General features: G+C 45.5%; 1 long non-coding RNA gene across 2 annotated transcripts in view; it reads left to right on the forward strand.

Annotated features, from left to right (window-relative positions):
- Positions 1 to 18,033, forward strand: part of LOC143768632 (uncharacterized) — a 39,880-nt gene extending 21,847 nt beyond the window's left edge. For both annotated transcript variants that reach the window (XR_013213972.1, XR_013213973.1), the window contains exon 3: positions 17,868 to 18,033. This is a non-coding gene — a long non-coding RNA (uncharacterized LOC143768632). The remainder of the gene's footprint in view (positions 1 to 17,867) is intronic.
- Positions 18,034 to 23,368: the final 5,335 nt, after the last annotated feature.

Raw genomic sequence — 23,368 nt, forward strand, 5'->3', positions numbered from 1 at the left:
GCCCCAGATGGTGGGGTGAGACTTGGCTCCGGATGGATGCCAGGTGCTACTCCATGACAGACCTTGGACACAAGGCAGGTGACCCCCAAACGGGCAGATAGTTGGAACAGTCAGGAATGGATGTACTTTGACAAGTACAGACAGGTAGTGTGGCGAGCACTCTTGCCGAGATCCGAGGTGCTGGTGAAGTGGGATGGCAATCCCCGTAATAAAGTAATGTTCACTCACCGCACACTCTTTATAGATTCTTGTGAAGACTTTATTATACAGGTGTAGATGCAGCGATACCACAATTCATGAATAAGGAATTGGTGCAGGGATAGAGAAAATGGTGAGGCAACAAGAACATTAACGTTTCGACCCTCATAGGGTCTTATAATCACTGTTGGCAAAATTCACTGAACGGTGTAAAGGATATCCTGCTTGCAAAAGGACACCTGGGTCAGTCCGACGCACCTACGCCTTGGATTGTAGGCTGCAATGCCATATTCTGGTGGTGTCCTTAATTACAATGTAACTATAGGATTAGTAATGGATAGGTGTCTTATAGACGCCTCTCCATTACCAAGCCGTGGGCTTGATGTCACCAAACAATACAAAGGTGACATCAACCCAACAATATGAACCCCACTTGCCACCGCTACAGGGCAAGTGGGAAGTGCCAGGCACAGCCCCAAAATTGTCTCATCTAATAGATGCACCTTTTCTGTCCGGCTGCAGGATGCTATTTTTAGGCTGTGAGTGGGGCAATATCCACGGCCCCTTACCAGCCTGAGAACACCAGCCCCCAGCTCTCTTTAGCAAGGCTGGTTGTCAAAAATGAGGCAGGGGCACCATTTTTTAAAATTATTTAAATAATTAAAAAATACAGTGTACGGACCCCTCTATTCTTGATAACCAGCCTTGCTGAAGCTGACAGCTAAGGGTTTATACCTGGCTGGTTATCAAAAATAGGGGAGAATTAATGTCTTTTTTAAATTTATTTACAGTGGAGGAGTCGACTGACGAATACTCCCATCTGCCGCTCCTGCTCTCGCTGTTATTAGCAGCAGCAGGCATCGGATGATGGGAGCAGTAGTCCCATCAGCTGACACTAGTGGAGGTGAATTTTATGCCTCTAATCACAGCTGGGTGCTCCCGCTGTCTTGTGACAGTGTGGGAACTGCGTCTCTCTGACTGGCAGGGATGATTTCACCACCGATCAGAAGAGGTGTTGGCCATGCACATGACAATATGGAAAACAATATGTTCAGTCCCCCCATTCGAGGGAATAGGGTTCGGATCTGGGTTCAGGTACTGTTCGGATACCTGAACTTTTTGTAACTGTTCGGCCGAAACCGCCGGACCCGAACATCCAGGTGTCCGCCTTTCTCTACTCAAGAAACATCTGAAAACTGGAGACAAGAGGATCCCATCTCTCCCATAGGAGATTGAGCCATGCCAGAGCTTCGCCAGTAAGATTGGACATGATGAATGCCACTTTAGCCCAATCTGAAGCAAACTGATGTCACAAAGTCACAGTACAGAGTGCATTGATTAATGAATCCATGGCATAGAGTAGGATCACTGTCATAATGTCGAGGAGCCGAAAGATGAGGCCCAGAACCAGGGACATAGTTGGTAGGCTGGTGAGTCACGGCTAAAGTTGCAGTAGCTTGGACGGGATGCATTTACAAGTGTCAGCGTGTCCAAGCAGATGATCACTGTCTGCAGATAGAAGATTTTGTCCTGCTGGTCTTTCTGCCGGGAGGCCTCCTGGTACAGGTTGGAGATAGAAGAAGAATGAGAGTCAGCGAATTCCATGGCCTGAGCAATCTAACAGGAATGGGGAAGGAGGGGAACCTCTGTGACGTGGACCGAGGAGAGCCTGGAGGGGTGTAATTAGATCACTATCTGAATCTTCCCTAGAGCCCCAGATGGTGGGGTTTGACTCGGTGCCGGATGGATGCCATGTCCTACTCCAGGACAGACCTTGGACACACGATTGATGACCCCCAAATAGGCAGGTATTTGGAATGTCCAGGAATGGATGGACTTTGACAAGTGTAGGCAGGCATGGCGGAAATATTGGAAGACAAGGCATGTGTAGACAGGTAGGTTGGTATACAGACTGGCATGGCAGGTGCAGGCAGGTACGGCTGGTATACAGATGGGTATTCCAGGTATTTCGAGAATTCTGGTGGGTAACATCCTGTATTACAAAAGATTTTTAGACGAGTTATTTTTTATTTGGACAGGGACATCTGAAGAGGCAACATCTTTTGTACATCAACTTAGTAATAATTCTTGGGGGTTACAATTTTAATTTTCTTTCTTCTCAATGAGGATAGAATTTCTGGACTTAGTCATATACAAAGGAGATCAGAGTGCTATTCACACATCAACATTTTTAAAAAATGTTGATGTGAATAATTACCTGGAATGGTCACTACCCGATATGGATTAAAAACATCCCTTGTGGGATCACATTGCAACCCCCAAGGTTATTGGAGCTGCGACAAACAAGTCCCAAAAAATCTCATGGAGTTAGACTTCACATGATTTGCTTGCCATGGTCGCAGTACCCAAGGGGTTAAAATGCGACCCTATTCACTTTTTAAATGTAATGTAGCGCTGACATTTAGCGAACTTAAAAAAAAACAAACCAAAAAAGGAGAGCCAGCCGAAGAGCATAGTTGGTCCACACGGGGAGATGGGGAGTTGAAGGATTCAAGCTCCACTTTGTGGGGGGGAGAAAGATTCCTATCGCCCCTTCTTCCATGTCAATCTCAAACTTTTGAGAACTTTGGTCGTGCGACAGGAATCTTGGCCAAAGTTGCCATATAGCCCCAGCCTTGTAAAATGTAGACAATGAACAGAAAAGTGCAACACTGATCATCAGAGAAAATTGAGAAATAGAAGGGCACCATGAGGAATTGAATGAAGAGAGGAACAGAACAGTTGCAGAAATTTACAGTCTGTTATTGAGTTCTGGAAGGCCATGCAATCCACCACAAATCCTCCAGGGGTCAGGTCATGTCCAAGATGGTTGATCGCACTGCTATAGCTCTCCTTACCACTGCATACATTCCCTACATGCTCTTCATGGGATTGCATCAGCCTCTTGTCTAACATTTCTCTGGGGCTTCTCAGGAGGTCTGTGCCGCTGCTAGGTTTGTTGGTCCCTGAAATATTATCCCTAACATGCACTCTATGAACATGTGAGTTCTGTGGAGTAACTAGAGTCCGATGGGCCCTGGTGCAAAATTTAGACTTGGGTCCCAACCTGCATGTTGGACAGATATATGGGCCCTTGTAGCACTCTATATCCTGTCAATACAAATTGCCTCTTTAAAGAGAGAGGAAGAGGACTTGAACTGTAGTGCCACCTATTGGAAGTAGCTACCTTAAAAAGTCAATGTCACCCTTTAATGAGCCTAGCCATATGACTAGATAAAAGCCAAATCAGAACCTCAATTTTCAGACACTGTTTTGGGGTGTTGCCCATCAGTAGGGTTGAGCGAAAAGGATCGGACAAATTGAAAAATCGCCGACTTTCGTCAAAGTTGAGTTTCGTGAAACCCGACCCGATCCCACTGTGGGATCGGCCATGAGGTCGGCAATCTTCACACCAAAGTCGCGTTTCGTATGACGCTTTCAGCGCCATTTCTCAGCCAATGAAGGAGGATGCAGAGTGTGGGCAGCGTGATGACATAGGTCTCAGTCCCCACCATCTTAGAGAAGGGCATGACAGTGATTGGCTTGCTTTCTGCGGCGTCACAGGGGCTATAAAGGGGCGTGCACGCCGACCGCCATCTTACTTCTGCCGATCTGAGCATAGGGAGAGGTTGCTGCAGCTTCGTCAGAAGAAGGGATATTGTTAGGGAGGAAAGATTAACCCCCAAACCGCTTGTGCTGTAGCGATTTCCACTGTCCAACACCACCTTTTCTTTGCAGGGACAGTGGAGGCTAGTTTTTTGTGCATCAGCTCTGTAGCTTATAAGGCTCCCTGATAGCTGCATTGCTGTTTGTACACTGCTGTGCAAACCAACTTCTTTTTTAAAAGCAAAAATCCTGTTGCTCCTTTCTGCACAGTTCTATTGTTTATTTGTCCACACTTTTGTGTGCAGCAGTCCTTTTTATTGCTGCCATACTTGTCCTGAGATCATTGTAGGGAGATTGTTATTGTAGTACGAAAAGAAAAGAAAAAAGACCACTCTAAAGGACTGCACACCACAATCTATAATGAATATAAAAAGGCAAACTTTAATTGATATGCTAATAAAAACAATTAAAACCAGTGAAATGCAAACATACCCATGCTAATCCCTGTAAACAATTGTCAGGAAGGGATGCACGTACCCAGATAGCATGAAAACAATATGTTATATGCAATCAAAAATCAATACAATAATCCGGATACAGTGCAACAAATGTATTCTATCCTGTATAATATGGCCTCTTGCAATTAACACCAACCTCACCAATGAAACTATCTCAACAATACTAATGGAGGTCAGAGTGAAAAAAAAAAAAAAAGGTTTATCTTTTTCACCAATTCAACAGGTGGACAAATTTACATTAATAAAAGATCTTTTCTTGTTCTGCAGAAAAATCGTCTTACAGGTTCTGCACAATAAACCACATATTGCTTATTTCTCGGACCAGACGGAGCAGAATGTATTTCAGGACCTTATGGATTTGTTACAGGAAGGACAAGATGATACAGGTAGGCCCAAGTTTCCGCACAGAAACAAATCCTCTGTTTCTCCACCTTTTTCTATTGTCCCTGCCGTTAGGATATTCTTCGAAATGGCCAAGAGGGACATTGAGGCGTTACCTGTTAGGATTCCTATGATTGACAATCTTACGTCCAGTGAGAAGCGTGCCCTGTCTAGTTTGAAGGCCAGCAATGAGTTTATCATACGTGAGGCTGACAAAGGAGGCAACATTGTTCTTTGGCCCCATGACCTCTATGTAGAGGAAGCTCACAGACAACTGGTTAATGTGAGATATTATCGCAGACTCCCCTCAGATCCCACGGGCATTTATTCCATCAAATTGAGAACACTTATTGATAGGGCCCTGGAATTAGGGATCATCAATGTGGGTGAACGAGACTTTATTTGGGTTAAACATCCTACCACATCAACGTTTTATATGTTGCCCAAATTACACAAAGATCTCTGTAAACCACCCGGACGCCCCATTGTTTCCAGCATAGGGAGCCTCTGTGAGAAGGCCTGTACATACCTTGACTTCTTTCTACAGCCTCTGGCTCTAAAACTTCCTTCGTATGTTAGAGACACATCACACTTTATTACATCTTTACAAGGAATTATTTTGGACCAAGGTGAAATCATGGTTACTTGTGATGTTGAGTCTCTATACTCAAATATTGACCATGATCATGGTCTACAGGCTGTGCTTTTCTTTCTTGACTTACAACAAAATTCGGACAGGCTTCATGATTCTTTTATTGTGGATCTCCTAGACTTTATTCTCAAGCACAATTTCTTCTTGTTTGACAGAACCTTCTATCTTCAAGTCTCCGGCGTGGCAATGGGGGCCCGCTGTGCCCCATCTCTTGCAAACATCTTTTTGGGGTGGTGGGAGGCTACTGTCGTCTATAACTCCACGTGGTATAAGTCTAAGGCACGACGTTGGTCCAGATTTATAGACGACATATTTTTCATCTGGTCAGGTTCTCAGGATGAGTTGGGGACTTTCATAAATTCTTTGAATGACAATGGGCTTAATATATTTTTGACCTTTTCCCATTCCTCCTCCTCAGTGAGCTTTCTGGATCTTAACATCGTAAACCGGGATGGTGTCTTATCAACTTGCCTATATCGCAAACCTACAGCCACGAATAATTTATTGGAGTTTCGTAGCTTCCACCCTTTCCATACCAAGAAAGGGGTCCCCACTGGACAATTTCTGAGAACAAGGAGGAATTGCACACGGGATGAAGACTTTCAAAGAGAAGCGCAAGATCTGACTGGGAGATTCAAGAGAAGGTCTTATCCCAAGAGATGTGTTTCTCAAGCTTACCAGAGAGCTAATTGTCAGTCACAGGTCTCCTTGTTGGAGCCGAAAACGAAACCACCAGACAAATCGGTCCGTTTTATCACAGGATATAATACCCACTGGTCGAAGGTAAGAAACATTTTACAAAAACATTGGGGCATTCTTACAACCGATTTAGCAACATCACAAGTGGTCAGTGAACGACCCTTGATTACTGCCAGGAGAGCGCCGAACCTGAGAGATATTCTCACTAGGAGTCATTATACTAGGCCTAGTGTCAGATTGAATCGGGGTATCGTACTCAGGGGTTCTTTTCCCTGCGGAGATTGTAACATCTGCCAGTATATGCGCCCAGTTAGAGATTGTTTCTGTAATCCTACTGACCACATGACACATGGTCTTAAATCTTACATCAATTGCAAGTCCACAAATGTCGTTTATGCGATTATTTGCACCTGTCCATTTGTATATGTGGGACAGACGTCACAGGAACTTCGTCGACGCATACAGAAGCATTTCTCCACTATCAGTACTGCACCGGCTGATTCCCGTAAGGGCAAAACTCTTACTACGGTGGCATCTCATTTTTTACTTCAACATGCTGGCAGGCATGTAGGGACTAGGATAGTTGGTCTGGAACAGGTTAAAGGTTCGGGCAGAGGTGAATCTTTGGAACGCAAGCTTTTGCAGGCGGAAGCCCGTTGGATTTTCCTATTACACTCCACAGCCCCTTCAGGCATTAATGAGGATCTTCTTTTTACGGGCTTTTTGGGATAAATTGTTTTGTCATCATATGTTCTATGTGTCCATTCTAGGTTGCTTTGCACGTGGGTCCTATTATCTAACATGTCATTCTGACTTTTGGACTGGGAATTCGGACGTTTGACACAAATGGATCAAGTTTCTCATATGGGATTCTCAATATCTATCGAGGCCGATTTTTTTGATGTGAAGATCTGTCAAGATTAAGAAATAAGGAGGAATGAATCTAGAGGCCATATACCTATGGAGATGATTGGACTATAGCTCTGGACGATATTGGACTTACATGGATATATATATGCAGACATGTTGTTTATGGACTATATACCTTTCTGCCTACCATGGAGGCCTTATATAAGTACAACACTGATTTTGCCAACTGCATTCGGTGTTTTTCCCCCTTTTTTTTTTTTTTTTTTTTTTTTTTTTTTCGTATTCAGGGAGTTTGTTGGGTTCTTGTTTTTGTGCTCCGGTATATGTATATATATCCTTCTTGCACATTCCCCATCATTCACATATTTAGTAATCCTTTGCTCTATCACCAGTGACCGAGCAACAAGGGTCTAACATTGAATGTGTAGATTCATGCATGCCTCTCCTTGTTCATGCACATGGGTGTATATATATATGTATATATATGCACGTTTACATATGTGTTTATATATATCTGTACATTTGTTTCAAGGTATTTTGTTTGTTTCCAATAAACAACAACATTCATCAGTGGTATTAATTTGACCAGGTTGCTCTATACATCCTTATTTTTTCTTTCTTTTTCGTGGAAGTTTTGTGTCTACCCCATTATCCTCATGTGTGTGTATATGTGTGATTGTTGCCATCTTGTCCCATATGGGGTCCTTGGGAATTTGTCATTGTACACCGTTATCTCCAGTACAAGCCCCTTTTTTTCGTTCTTCATTGGTCCTTATTCACTCTGTTTTGGCATTTCTTGCACAGTGTGTTGCGCTAGTTGATTCGTGCGCATGCGCACTGTGCAGTACTGGCAGAGACGTCTGCCTGTACTTGCTCTTCCGCCCTGCCACTGTGTCATTTCCGGTTCCGGTCTTCCGGCGTGTCTCGCTCATTCCTGATTTCACCACAAGGTATTTAAACTTCTATTGTTTGCGGTTTGAACACCCTTCCCCTGACGAAGCCGTCCTTGCAACGGCGATACGCGTGGGGCTCTTCCCCATACTCATCCCTGCCTCTTTATACTTTGTCCGCTGCGGCATCACTTTTATGTGCCTTGTGCTGTCTTCATGGCTGGATCTGAGACTTCTTACGCATGTTCCTGGTATGCGGTAATTATAGTCCCATACACAGCAAGCTAATTGCATGCGTGCACTATGTGCAGGCACTCTGGGTTCTATATTACATTATTTTGTTATACCAGTGTTCTCATGGCCGTGTTGGCACACAGATATTAATCTTATTTGGTCTCATTGATCTTTCAACCCTTTGTTTGGACAAAGCCCTTTTTTTCACTCTGACCTCCATTAGTATTGTTGAGATAGTTTCATTGGTGAGGTTGGTGTTAATTGCAAGAGGCCATATTATACAGGATAGAATACATTTGTTGCACTGTATCCGGATTATTGTATTGATTTTTGATTGCATATAACATATTGTTTTCATGCTATCTGGGTACGTGCATCCCTTCCTGACAATTGTTTACAGGGATTAGCATGGGTATGTTTGCATTTCACTGGTTTTAATTGTTTTTATTAGCATATCAATTAAAGTTTGCCTTTTTATATTCATTATAGATTGTGGTGTGCAGTCCTTTAGAGTGGTCTTTTTTCTTTTCTTTTGATACATGATGTCACCACTCTTTTTGCACCCCTGTATGTCCTACGTTCATAATTAGTAGTGCGCTGGTGTGTTCATTTTGTTATTGTAGTACGGACCCTTTTTTTTTTATATATATCTTCCAGCCACGTTCTGCCACATACATTGTGTAGTGTAGCACAGCGGGCCTGATTGTTGCAGCAGTCTCTCCCCCCAAAAAAGGAGATTTAAATTGCCCCTAAGTGGATCTGCGTCAGTTCTGTTTGTCGTATATCTGCCAGCCACTTTCTGCCACTTACATTGTGTAGTGTAATACAGCGGGCCTGATTTTTGCAGCAGTCTCCCACATAATAAAGGGAGATTTAAATTGCCCCTTAGTGGATCTGCGTCAGTTCTGTTTGTCGTATATCTGCATGCCACTTTATGCCACTTACATTGTGTAGTGTAATACAGCGGGCCTGTTTTTTTGCAGCAGTCTACCACATAATAAAGGAAGATTTAAATTGCCACTAAGTGGATCTGCGTCACTTCTGTTTGTCGTATATCTGCCTGCCACTTTCTGCCACTTACACTGTGTAGTGTAATACAGCGGGCCTGGTTTTTTGCAGCAGTCTCCCACATAATAAAGGGAGATTTAAATTGCCCCTAAGTGGATCTGCATCAGTTCTGTTTGTCGTATATCTGCCAGCCACTTTCTGCCACTTACATTATCTAGTGTAATACAGTGGTACTGGTTTTTGCAGCAGTCTCCCACATAATAAAGGGAGATTTAAATTGCCACTAAGTGGATCTGCGTCAGTTCTGTTTGTCGTATATCTGCCAGCCACTTTCTGCCACTTACATTGTGTAGTGTAATACAGCGGGCCTGATTTTTGCAGCAGTCTCCCACACAAAACAGGATATTTAAATTCTCAACAAGTTTATATACACCTTCTACCTTGTTTTATAGTACCATATAACGGTTGTTAGTTTGGTTACATTTTCCCAAATATGAGGAAGTCTGGTGGAAGAGGCCGTGGGCGGTCATTGCCAGCTGGTAATGATGGTGGTGGTGGTGGAGCATCTGGTGGTAGTGGGAAAAGCAAAATAGCACCTAAGGCTCGAGTTGTTCAGACAGCGTCATCGTCTGGCTACACAAGGCCTCAAAAGCTCCCTTATCTGGGAGTAGGAAAACTGCTTTTAAAGCCGGAGCAGCAGGAACAAGTTTTGGCTTTCATTGCTGACTCAGCCTCTAGCTCTTTCGCCTCCTCTTTCGAAAATTCGAAATATAAAAGCAGCGAGTCGTCAGTGGATGCTCCCGGTCAGGAACAAGTCGCTTCCTTGTGTCCTTCACCCAAACCAAAAGTGAAGGATGCGGCAGGCAACACTACAGTTTACTCCATGGAGCTCTTTACACATACCGTGCCAGGGTTAGAAAGGGAAATAGTTAACAGCCCATTACAAGATGAATCGGACATGGAGTGCACAGATGCACAGCCACAGCTAGATTATTATGCTGTTCCATTGACTCAGATCACTACATTGCCCTCGCAGTGTACTGAGCCAGAATCTGACCCTGATGAGACTATGGTGCCCCGTCCCGAACGCTTTAGCACCTTACACAGTGATACAGAGGACGGTGCACAGGACATTGAAGAGGAGGTGATAGATGACCCAGTTGTTGACCCAGATTGGCAGCCATTGGGGGAACAGGGTGCTGCTGGCAGTAACTCTGAAGCGGAGGAGGATGATCCGCAGCAGGCATCAACATCGCAACAGCTTTCATCTGGCAGGCCCGTATCAGGCCCAAAACGTGTGTCTAAAACAAAAACAGTTTTAGGACAGCGTGGCCATCCGGTGAAAGTAGCACAGCGTGCAATGCCTGAAAATGTATTCGATAGTAGGAAGAGTGCAGTGTTGCAATTTTTTAACCAAGATCCGAATGATCAGTGCAAAGTTATCTGCAGGAAATGCTCAAAGACCTTTAGCAGAGGGAAGAATCCCCTAAATTTAAATACATGCATGCGTAGACATTTAACCAGCATGCACTTGCAAGCCTGGACTAACTACCAAACGTCCCGTAACATTGGTGCACCCGCTCAGAATGAAGTCAGCAACGCTACATTGCTTCCCTCACTGTAAGCCCACCGTTTAGGACACCACCTGCAGCAATTGTGGAGATATCGTCGCAAGGCCAAGGCAGTCAGGGAATCACCAGGTTCTTGGGAGGAAACACTGCATGTAGGCCAACATCAAGAATACCATCACCAACCCTCTCTCAATCTGCCATGTCCACCACCACCCCCGCTAGTTCCAAAATATGCAGCTCTCCAGTCCAGCTCACCCTACAAGAGACTCTCGTTAGGAAAAGGAAGTTCTCATCCTCTCATCTGCGTACACAGGGTTTGAACGCCCACATTGCTAGACTAATCTCGTTAGAGATGATGCCCTACCGGTTGGTTGAAAGCGATGCTTTCAAAGCCCTGATGGCCTACGCAGTACCAGGCTATGACCTACCCAGTCGACACTTTTTTGCAAGAAAAGCCATCCCAGCCCTCCACCAGCATGTCAAAGACCGCATTGTCCACGCACTCAGGCAATCAGTCAGTAGAAAGGTGCACCTCACAACAGATGCATGGATCAGTAGGCATGGCCAGGGACGTTACGTGTCCATCACGGTGCACTGGGTTAATGTGGTGGATGTAGGGTCCACAGGGGACAGCCATAGTGGGACAGTTCTGCCTAGCCCGCGGTCTAGGAAACAGTTGGCAGTAGGCGTTCGACACCCCTCCTCCTCCTCCTCCTCCAGAAGCGAAAGGTCGTCCACAGAGCGCAGTCGCCCTACCACTCCATCCGCAGCTGCCAGTGTTGCACACGAGGTGTCCCATTATGGAACAGCTAGTGGTAAGCGTCAGCAGGCTGTGTTGTAAATGATGTGTTTGGGCGACAACAGACACACCGCGGAAGTACTGGCAGAGTACTTGCAGCAAGAAACTCAGTCATGGCTGGGCAGTGTACATCTTGAGGCAGGCAAGGTAGTCAGTGATAACGGAAGGAATTTTATGGCTGCCATAGCCCTTTCAGAACTGAAACACATGCTCACACCTTGAACCTGGTGGTGCAGGGCTTCCTGAAAAGTTATCCGGGCTTACAAGCCCTGCTCCTGAAGGTGCGAAGACTTTGCTCGCACATCCGCCGGTCGCCCGTACACTCCAGCCGTATGCAGAACCATCTGCGATCGCTGAAGCTTCCCCAGCACCGCCTAATAATCGACGTTGCAACAAGGTGGAACTCCACACTGCACATGCTTCAGAGGCTGTGTGAACAGAGGCGTGCTGTAATGTTTATTTTGGGGGGGTATACACATGCACGGGCAGACAGTTGGATGGCAGACTTGGAGTTATCAGGTGTGCAGTGGTCGAAGCTACAAGACCTCTGTCAAGTCCTTCAGTGTTTTGAGAAATGCACACGGCTGGTAAGTGCAGATGACGCCATCATAAGCATGAGCATCCCACTAATGCATCTGCTGATGCAAAGTTTGACGCACATTAAGGAGCAGGCGTCTGCAGCCGAGGAGGGAAGCCTTGATGACAGTCAGCCATTGTCTGCTCAGGGAACTCTTCTGGACAAGGTGGCGGACGAAGAGGAGGAGGAGGAGGATGATGGGGATAAATATTTATGAGAGGAAGATGCTTCTCAGGGGGCAATAGAAACTGGTGGCGTTGCAAGGTCAGGTACAGGGTTTTTGCGGGAGACAAGTGATGTTGAACCTACTGAACCGCCGCACAACCAGCTCTGCCCTCTCCTAGTGTATCATCACCCATCCCCTGCAGATTGTGAGCCCTCGCGGGCAGGGTCCTCCCTCCTTATGTACCCGTGTGCCTTGTTTTTTTTGCTCATGTCTAATGTATTTGGCTATATTTGCCCCGTATTTCACATGTAAAGCGCCATGGAATAAATGGCGCTATAAAAATGAATAATAATAATAATAATAATGTTGATTTGCAAGAAAGTGCTCCTCAGCTCAGCACAAGCAGTGAATTGACACCTGGAACATTGGCCCACATGGCTGATTATGCCTTGCATATCCTAAAAAGGGACCCCCACAGTATAAAAATGATGAACGATGACGATTACTGGTTGGCCTGCCTCCTGGATCCACGCTACAAAGGGAAATTACAAAATATCATGCCACATGAGAACCTTGAGCAAATATTGGCTATTAAACAAGCAACTATTGTAGACCGTTTGGTTCAGGCACTCCCAGCACACAGCGGCGGTGATGGTTCTCACACGAGCTGCAGGGGGCAACATGGCAGAGGTGTTAGAGGTGCACAAATCAGAAGTGGCGTTGGACAGAGGGGTTTTATGACCAGGTTGTGGAGTGATTTCGCAATGACCGCAGACACGACAAGTACTGCTGCATCAATTGAAAATGACAGGAGACAACATTTCTCCAGTATGGTTACGAACTATTTTTCCTCCCTTATCGATGTTCTCCCTCACACGTCATTCCCCTTTGATTACTGGGCATCTAAAATAGACACCTGGCCTGAATTGGCAGAATATGCATTACAGGAGCTCGCTTGCCCAGCTGGTAGTGTGCTATCAGAAAGAGTCTTCAGTGCTGCTGGTTCAATACTGACCAAAAAAAGGACTCGTCTGGCTACCCAAAATGTTGATGATCTAACCTTCATTAAAATGAACCAATCATGGATTTCTAATTATTTTGCCCCACCTTCCCCTGCTGACACATAGCTTGCCTGGAAAATGTCTTGCTTTTGGCCTCCTCTTACTGACTCCTCCAATTCCTCCATTGGCAGCTGCTGAATGTCCACCATAGGCCATTTTTTTACCTCCCTAAATGGGCTGACTCCCCCCACAGGGCCGTGGTCACCACCTGGCGCAAGCACCCTTGCGAGTGCCGTTTGCCTGGACAGGTGGGTGTGCCTACTCTTGGGAGACGGCACTGGCACAGGGTCCCTCATTACAATGAAGTGTCTGACGGTGGTGGTGCACAACCAACGTCAGACACACCGTCGTAATATGAGGGGCCCTGTGCCAGTACCGCCGCCCATGAGAGAGTATTCCCCCCCAGGTCGAACAGTGCTCTACCACTTGCAATACTTACCTCTCCCTGCTCCACCACAGTGTAGTCTGTGCTGATAAATCCTTCTATGGCACAGCCAATACAAATTTGTTGAAATGATAGATGATAGTTAAAATATACAGGGGCCCTGGCCTCCATTTAGAGCATTTAATACTTTGCGCCAACTACCACTGTCTGCTACTCAGCAGAGGAGCCCACCCCTGTACGTAGCTATGCCACCTGTTTATTTTTGAAAATTGTTTTGGCAGACATTTACCTCACTTTATTATTTTGGCCTACTAACTGTGTCAGACACTCCTTACAGTTGTAATCCACTGAACAAAGCTATGCCGCCAGTTTACTGCTGTTATCAATTTTGAACTGCATTTAGCCTACTACTTTTTTGGGCCTACTAACTGTGTCTGCCACTCCTTACAATCGTCCTCCGCTGAACAACGCTATGCCGCCTGTGTACCCCTGTAACCAATTTTAAACTGCATTGAGCCTACTTTTTTATTTCAGGCCTACTAAGTCTGTCTGCGCCACTCCTTACAGTTGACCTCCACTGAACAAATCAATGCCGCCTGTGTACCCCTGTAACCAATTTTAAACTGCATTGAGCCTACTTTTTATTTTAGGCCTACTAAGTCTGTCTGCACCACTCCTTACAGTTGACCTCCACTGAACAAACCTATGCCACCTGTGTACCCCTGGAACCAATTTTAAACTGCATTTGCCCTACCTGTTTGGTTGGGCCTACTAACGATGTCTGCTGCTCCTTGCTTTTCTCCTCCACTGAACAAAGCTGAGCTTCAATTTTCAGGCTTTCAGCCTATATCAGATATGAAACTGCATTTGGCCTACTTGTTTGGTTGGGCCTACTAACAGTGTCTGCCGCTACTTGCTTTTCTCCTCCACTGAACAAAGCTGAGCTTCAATTTTCAGGCTTTCAGCCTATATCAGATATTAAACTGCATTTGGCCTACTTGTTTGGTTGGGCCTACTAACGGTGTCTGCCGCTCCTTGTTGTTCTCCTCCACTAAACAAAGCTGAGCTTCAATTTTCAGGCTTTCAGCCTATATCAGATATGAAACTGCATTTGGCCTACTTGTTTGGTTGGGCCTACTAACGGTGTCTGCCGCTGCTTGCTTTTCTCCTCCACTGAACAAAGCGGAGCTTCAATTTTCAGCCTATATCAGATATTAAACTGCATTTGGCGTACTTGTTTGTTTGGGCCTACTAACGGTGTCTGCCGCTGCTTGTTGTTCTCCTCCACTAAACAAAGCTGAGCTTCAATTTTCAGGCTTTCAGCCTATATCAGATATGAAACTGCATTTGGCCTACTTGTTTGGTTGGGCCTACTAACGGTGTCTTCCACTCCTTGCTTTTCTCCTCCACTGAACAAAGCTGAGCTTCAATTTTCAGGCTTTCAGCCTATGTGAAATATGAAACTGCATTTGGCCTACTTGTTTGGTTGGGCCTACTAACGGTGTCTGCCGCTGCTTGTTGTTCTCCTCCACTGAACAAAGCAGTGCCGCCTGTTTACTCCTGTTACCAATTTTGAACTTCATTTGGCCCACTTTATTACTTGGGCCTACAAACTGTGTCTGCCACTCATTACAGTTTTCCTCCACTGAACAAAGCAATGCCGCCTGTTTAGTCCTGTTACCAATTTTGAACTGCATTTAGCCTACTTTACTCTTTGGGCCTATATTTGTGTTTCCTCCTCATCCTGCCCATTGCCCAGCCACTGCTAGATGAGTCTGCTAGTACATTGACCACTACATTCCCCTTGCACTCTACACAGCCAGTATCTGACCCTGCTGAAAGTCTGGTTCCCCTTCCCGCATACTATACCACCTTACACGGGGACAAAGAGGAAGGCGCAGATGAAAGTGCAGGTTCCTTCATCAGGTGGGGGGCATACTCATTGGCGACGTCACTGGCACAGGGCCCCTCACAGTACACAAAAGTGTCTCCCCCCTGCTTGCTCAGGATCACAGCACTTACCTAAAGGTGAAATACTTTCCTCTCCCTGCTCCACCGCCGTGACGTAGTCCGCGTTTCCTGGGCCCACGGAAAATTTGAGCCAGCCCTACTCCCCCACCACTTTAGCCAAATGACCCCCAATTTTCAATGCCTAACTATTATTATAAGGCAAATTAAGATTGACAAGCTTAAGTAACAAGAATTGATGTTTTTGGCATTAAAATGGGCACTGTAGGTGTTTTCCTTTCCTCCACTCACTGCCGACTTTGCTTCCCCATTGACTTGCATTGGTTTTCGTGTTTCAATCGGATCCCCGACTTTTCGCAATAATCAGCCGATTTCACCCGACCCGACATTTGACAAAGTCGGGTTTCGCGAGACTCGATCCTAAAAAAGTAAAAGTCGCTCAACTCTACCCATCAGTTTAAAGTACGAGATCTGATTTGGCTGGGTGAGAAGCTAAAGGCCAAGATCTAAGGGGTATGGTTTCTCATTGTGGAGAGTTACAAGCCAGGACTGGCATGTCAGGGTGAAAAGACTTACCTCTTAGATTCCAGATCTATAAAGACATACGTGTTGCCCCCCCATGTAATAATGTCCCCCATCCTGAAATAATATTCCCCATCATTGGCTCCTTCCTGTAATATTGTAGTTTGAGTAACAATGTCCTCCATAGTCCGTCCTGGGCACCTTCAATGTAATAATGTCCCTATTCTGGGCCCCATCCTGGTATAATTATGCCCATCCTGGTGCCCTTCCTGGTATTATGTCCCCCATCATGGGCCTACTGCTATAACAATGCCACCAATCCTGGGCTTCTTTGAGTAATCATGTCCTCCATCCTGGGCTCCTTCCAGTAATAATGTTCTCCATCATATGCCCTTTTCAGAAATTTCCTCCATCATGTGCCCCTTCCTGGTATAATGTTCCCCATCCTGGTCCCATTCCGGAAATTACACTGACAAGCAAAAGGGTAACAATGTTTTGAACTTTTGACTTTCAGGCTCCATACCTCTTCATCTACTACGGTTTCGAATGTGAGACCACCATCATTTTATACACAATCTTCTTGATTGATTATCTCATACATAAATCTGACTTGCAGCTATGTAGCATATGATTAGTTATGCAGATTCTTGTCATATCACGGCATTGTTACTGTTTTGCTCCTGGTGGTGGAAAAATCATTTTCTTCCTGTTTACAACAAAAATATAGCTTAGCTTAACCCCACTGAAGAAAACTGCAATCGGCTCAATTAGAGGATTCTCCAAAAAAATGTAGGAAAACCGTCTTTGTTGATCATAAATCTCAATGCAGCTTTCTTTTTATATTCTGCTCTTAAAAAATGAATGATAAATTATGTTTTTTAATTAATATAATTTAGTACTTGCTTTTTTTAGGTTGTGTTAATTTTAGCTGTTTTAACATTATAATTATGAGAGTCATAGCTCATGGGATTCTAATATTTTTTTTTCAGAATCCCTTGTATTGTAATGTTACAAAAGCCACACAAAAAACACCATCACCAGAAAATACAAGTCACATTCACACATGCTTTAATTTTAAGGGAGAAAATACAATAGTAGTTCAGAGAGGAAAAAAAAAACACCACAAACTGCATAAAAAAGGCCATACCCAGCGCAAGCTTGTCATGACCATCAGACAGTATGAGCTACGTGTTAACTATTCTATGGGTCAATACAATTAAAGTAAATCTTTCTGAAAGATCAACCCTCATAAAAGGAAAATATGTATGTATGTATGTATGTATGTATATGAGGGCCAACAGCCCGAAACACCGTGTCTGCGAATTGAGATACTGATTTGGCTTTTATCCTGTCATATTGCACGACTCGTTAAAGGGTTGATTGTGACTTGTAGGATCGCTACTTCCAATAGGTGGCGCTATAGAGTTAAGTCCTCTTTTTTTCAGCAGAGGCAATTTGCATGTATATATATACACACACACACATACATATATATGTATATATATATATATATATATATATATATATATATATATATATATATATATGCACACGTATGTAAGGCTTAGTGGGATTGATCATACACACATATTCCCTTCGATACCTAATTTGCATAGCCATCGATGTTTTGCTGTTTTTCCAAACCAAGTAGCCATAACTTTATTATTACTTTTCTTTTTTTTGATGAGTTGAAATTTTAATTTTTCAGTACCATTTCTGAAAGTTGTTATTGTGATAACATTGTTTTTTGTTTTTTTTTCAGGCTGAAGAACAAACAGTGCGGTAATTTTGGGGTTATTTCTATATATTTTTTTACAGCACTCACAATGTGGATAAACATGATACTGTAAACCGATTTCTATAGCTGGGTTCATGACAAACAACCATACTAATTATGGAGAGGGGACTTTCTTCCATAACGAGTATGGGGAAAAGTCGTAGTTACTCACCGATAACGGTGTTTCTCAGAGCCCATGACAGCACTACCAGAGAGAGGGAATCCGCCCTTCAGGGACAGGAAAACCTACAGGATAAAAGGGCGGTACCTCTCTCCTGCCTCAGTTTAGTTTACATAGCATCAGAGGTCCTCCAGGTTAGTGACAACAAGAAATACACATATTTTTAGCAAAATACTTATGAAGATTACACCGTGTCTAAATCAAAACACACACTTCGTATAATAAAGTGCTCACCGCACACGTGATAAGGGGGGGGAATAAGCAGGTGCTGTCATGGGCTCTGAGAAATACCGTTATCGGTAAGTAACTACACTATTCTCAGTTGCCCATGACAGCACTACCAGAGAGAATTGCAGAGATTATTGCTTTAGGGAGGGACCACAGCCTGCAAGACCCTTCTTCCGAAGGTTAAGTCCGACGAAGAGGCTAAGTCTAAGCGATAGTGCCTAAAGAAGGTTGAAGGTGTTGACCAGGTGGCCGCTTTACAGATTTTATCTATTGGTACCTCCGACCTTTCGGCCCAGGAGGTCGCCATAGCCCTTGTAGAGTGTGCCTTGAGTCCTTCAGGAACTGCGTTTCCCGTGGACGAGTATGCCAAGGCTATCGCATCAGTAACCCAACAAGCTATAGTGGCTTTGGAGGCTTTGAGTCCTTTCCTAGGTCCCTGAAAGCAGACAAAAAGACAGCCTTCCTTCCTACACTGACGGGAGGATTCTAGGTAGTGTATTAGACACCTTCTCACGTCTAAGGTGTGGAATTTTTCCTCTTTTTGATTTTTTGGGTTTGGACAGAAGGAAGGAAGGATTATTTCCTGGGATCTATGGAAATTGGAAGCCACTTTGGGTAGATAAGCAGGGTCTGTTCTCAACACTACCCTATCCTCCATGATTTGTGTGAAGGGAGGGTTCGCAGATAGAGCCTGAAGGTCACTAATCCTACGGGCAGATGTTAGTGCTGTAAGAAGGGCCGTTTTGAGGGATAAGATTTTAAGTGGTATCGAATCTATGGGTTCAAACGGGGGTTCTGTCAGAGCTGATAGTACTAAGTTTAAGTCCCAAGATGGAGGGTTTTTGATTTTTATTGGCCTAGACCGTACAGCGGCTTTAATGAATCTTGCTATCCATGGGTTAGTGGCAATACTATCATTGTATAACGCCCCTAAGGCTGCTACTTGCACCTTTAAGGTGCTCACCGATAGACCCATATCCAAGCCTTTCTGTAGGAACTCTAATATTTTGACCACTGGAACCCCATCTTGTAGTTTTACCCCGGAGGTGGACAGAAACTTTTTCCAAGTTTTACCATAGATTTTAGTTGTTATTGTCTTCCTACTTTTTAATAGCGTGGAGACTAAATTATCTGAGAATCCCCTTGCCCTTAGCAGTGACCTTTCAAGTTCCACGCTGTCAAGTGTAGATTTGCCGACTGAGGGTGGAACACCCGCCCCTGTGATAAGAGGTCCGGAAGATCCGGAAGGACCCAGGGATCTGTGACCGATAGGATTCTCAGCCAGGAAAACCAGGCCCTTTTGGGCCAGAAGGGGGCTATTAGAATAATTCTCACCCCGTCCTGTCTTATCTTCCGTAGGACTGCTGGTATAAGTATATAAGGGGGAAAGGCATATGTCAGACCGTGAGTCCAGGGAATCGAGAATGCATCCAGTGCTCGGGGGTTCCCTCTGTGGTTTAGAGAACAAAACTGTTTTACTTTTCTGTTCTCTTTTCTGGCGAAGAGGTCTATTACTGGTACCCCCCAGATTTTTGTGATCTGATCGAAGACCTTTTGGTTCAGAGCCCATTCCCCCTGTTTCAGCTGGGTACGGCTTAGGAAGTCTGCCTTTTTGTTCACTACGCCTCTTATGTGTAGCGCCAAGAGGGATAGGAAGTGATGTTCGGCTAAGGTGAAGATCTGGGAAGTAGTTTCCATCAGGGCTTGGGATCTGGTCCCCCCCTGGTGGTTCAGGTAGGCCACTACTACTTGATTGTCCGAGAAAACCCGGACATGTTGTCCCCGTAGTTTGGGAAGAAAAACTGACAGAGCATGGCTCACTGCGCAAAGTTCTTTTTGATTTGAGGATATCTGGTATTCTCGATCTGTCCAGACCCCCTGAGTAACACTGTTTCCCAGGTGAGCTCCCCACCCCGTGGGACTGGCATCCGTGGTAACTACTCGATGTACATCTATCACCCACGGAACCCCCTTTGATAGATTGTTGGAATCTAGCCACCAGTCTAGGGAACGAATAGTGTCTGAACTTAGAGTCATGCGACCTTCCAGGCGTCCCCTCAGTGTAACCTGATTTTTCAGGACATCCCACTGGAGGTCTCTCGTGTGGATCTGAGCCCACTGTACTGCCGGGAGACAAGCAGAAAGGGACATCGCTCCTCTTAAGGTCATATGAGGGTTTGAGCGAGCTCCGGACACAATGCTTAAGATTTTTTGTTTTTTTCTGGTCTGGAAGGCGACATTCCTGTAAAACTGAGTCCAGAGTTAGGCCCAGAAACTCTTGCACCATGGTCGGTTCTAGTTTTGACTTCTGGAGATTTAGGAGCCAACCTAATTCTGTTAGAGTTTTTATCACTCTGCTGCACTGTTGGCGACAATGTTGGGCTGAGTTGCTGACAATCAGGAAGTCGTCTAGGTATGGTATTATAATAACATTTTCCTCCCTTATGTGGGCCATCATTTCTGCTACCACCTTGGTAAAAACACGGGGCGCTACCAAAATGCCAAACGGGAGGGCCTTGTACTGGTATTCTTTCACTACTCCCTCCATGACTACTGCTAGTCTGAGGTATTTCTGTGAGTTTTTGTGGATGGGGACGTGATAGTACGCGTCGCTGAGATCCAACACTACCATGAAACAATTTGGAAACAGGTTTTTTATTGTAGATCTTATCGATTCCATTTTGAATGTTTGATTCTTTACGTAACCGTTTAATCTCCGTAGATTTATTATTGTGCGGAAGGAACCGTCCGGCTTTGGAATCAGAAACAGTGGGGAAAAGAATCCTTTCCCTCTTTCCGGTAATGGAACTTCTCGGATCACGTCTTTGGTTATGAGTTTTGAGATTTCTAGTTCCAATGCCTGTTGTTGCCGCCATGAAGGTTTCAATGGAGTGACCACATAGTGTTGGGGAGGAAGGGTGGTAAAGTTTATTTGAAGTCCCATTTTTATTAGGTTTAAAATCCAAGTACTGGAAGAGATTTTTTCCCAGGCCGGAAGGTATTGAGACAGTCTCCCTCCCACCCTGGGGGAGGTGTCACTTAGGGTTTTTTTTATTTCTGGGGGAGTTGCCAAAAAGGAAGCCCCTGTCTCTATTTCTCCCCTCATCCCATCTGTTCTGTTCTCTAGGGGGGCGTCTGCGGAAAAAATTCCTGTTCCGAAAGGGCCGTCTAACGTATGGCGTGGCCAGGTTAGGGAATCCCTTCTTCTTATCCCCTGCTTTTTGTAAAATGTCATCTAGGGTTTCCCCAAACAGAAATTTTCCCTCACATGGGATTGAACAAAGTTTTTGTTTTGTCTGTAGATCGCCTGGCCAGTTTTTCAGCCAGAGCGTTCTACGAGCTGCATTGGACAGGGCTGCCGATTTTGAAGTCAGTTTGATAGAGTCCGCCGAAGAGTCAGCCAAGAAGGCTGCCGCCCCCCTAATCATGGGAATTGATTCGATGACTTTTTGTCGGGATACTCCATCCCTTAACTGTTTCTCCAGATTGTCTATCCAAATCATTAGAGATCTGGAAGTACAAGCGGCCGCTATGGCGGGTCTTAAACATCCCCCTGCTGACTCCCAGGCCCCTTTTAGGAAGGTGTCGGCTCTTTTATCAAGGGGGTCTTTTAGCGTACCCATGTCCTCAAAGGGCAGCGCAAATTTCTTTGACGCTTTAGCTACTGCCACGTCAAGTTTAGGGGCTTTGTCCCATGCTGTAGAATCATCTTCCGCAAAAGGATATTTCCTTTTAAGGGAGGGTACAGATGAGTTTTTTCTTTCTTGCTTCTCCCACTCCTTTTTAATCAGGGCCTGCACGTTTTTGTTAAGTGGGAAAACTCTGCGTTTTTTCTGGCCCAGGCCGCCAAACATAATGTCCTGTACCGTTTTGTCAGGACGTGGGTCTAGGACCCCCATTGTAGATCTTACAGTCTTTACAAGGGCATCTACTTCATCTAAGGGGAAGCAGTGGCGGCCTCCACTCTCCGAGTCTGAGGAGGAGAAGGAACCTTCCTTGTCTGACACATCCTCATCAGAGCTAGAAGGATCGGAGTGAGAAAGGGGGACAGGTGTTTTCTCCTTAACCCCCTCCCCTTTAAGGGATTTAAACGCTGTTTCTACCTCTGATCTTATTACTGAACGTAATTCAGAGGCAAAACTAGGGGTTTCCTCACAAAGGACTTGTCCTATACAGGAACCGCATAATTTTTTATCCCAATTCTGTAACAGGGGTTCTCCACATAAGGGACAGTCTCTATGTTTAGTTTTCTCCGTTTTTTTTCTTGCCTAAAAAATAAACGGAAAAGGGGACCCTAATTACTTGGTGAACTTTCACGAAGATCACTCACCCATCTTGCGCAGCTACAAATACCAGTTCTGGAGGAGGCACGGGATCTTGTATGAGACCCGAAGTAGAAGGTGTCGGCTGGCTGGACATATTGGAGGCTTTACTCTGCGGCGTGGAATGGCTCCTGGAGCGGGTACTTCGGGTGCCTGCAGAGGTCCTTCTCTTTGTCTCGCCCGACTTGCGCTGGTGGTGACGCTGCTGTTGCTGCGGCGGTGGCTGTAAGGGCTGCGCCGGCTGGAGCTGATGATCGCTGTCCGCCATATTGGGACTGCATGCAGCAAAGGGCGCTCTCACCGCGGTGTTTTAAATAGCCCGCCGATCACCCCTCCTCCAGGCTGCGTTGCAGGGAAGCGCTGGTCCCCAGTGCGCATGCGCGCTCCCCAGGACCCGGAAGTAGACAGCGTCTATATCCGGTGCGGCGGCCATCTTGGTGCTCTCACACACCAGGCCGTCGCTCCGGACCAGGCCTCTCTGCAGAGGCACGCCGGGTCCCTGAAGCCCCTACCCCAATCCGGGGAGGCAGCCGCGCTCCCCTCCGCACGCTCTGCAGCCCCATCGGACCCAGAAGCGGCGGCGTCGGACACCGAGCCAGCGGTGACAGGGGCCTCCCCGCCGTCATACTTCCACTGGTCGGCTCCGGATACAGGTACCGATCCTGAGGGTTCCCCTGTCAGGGACAGGAAACAAAACTGAGGCAGGAGAGAGGTACCGCCCTTTTATCCTGTAGGTAGGTTTTCCTGTCCCTGAA

Source organism: Ranitomeya variabilis, chromosome 4, assembly GCF_051348905.1.
Source record: "Ranitomeya variabilis isolate aRanVar5 chromosome 4, aRanVar5.hap1, whole genome shotgun sequence".
Classification (NCBI taxonomy): Eukaryota; Metazoa; Chordata; class Amphibia; order Anura; family Dendrobatidae; genus Ranitomeya; species Ranitomeya variabilis.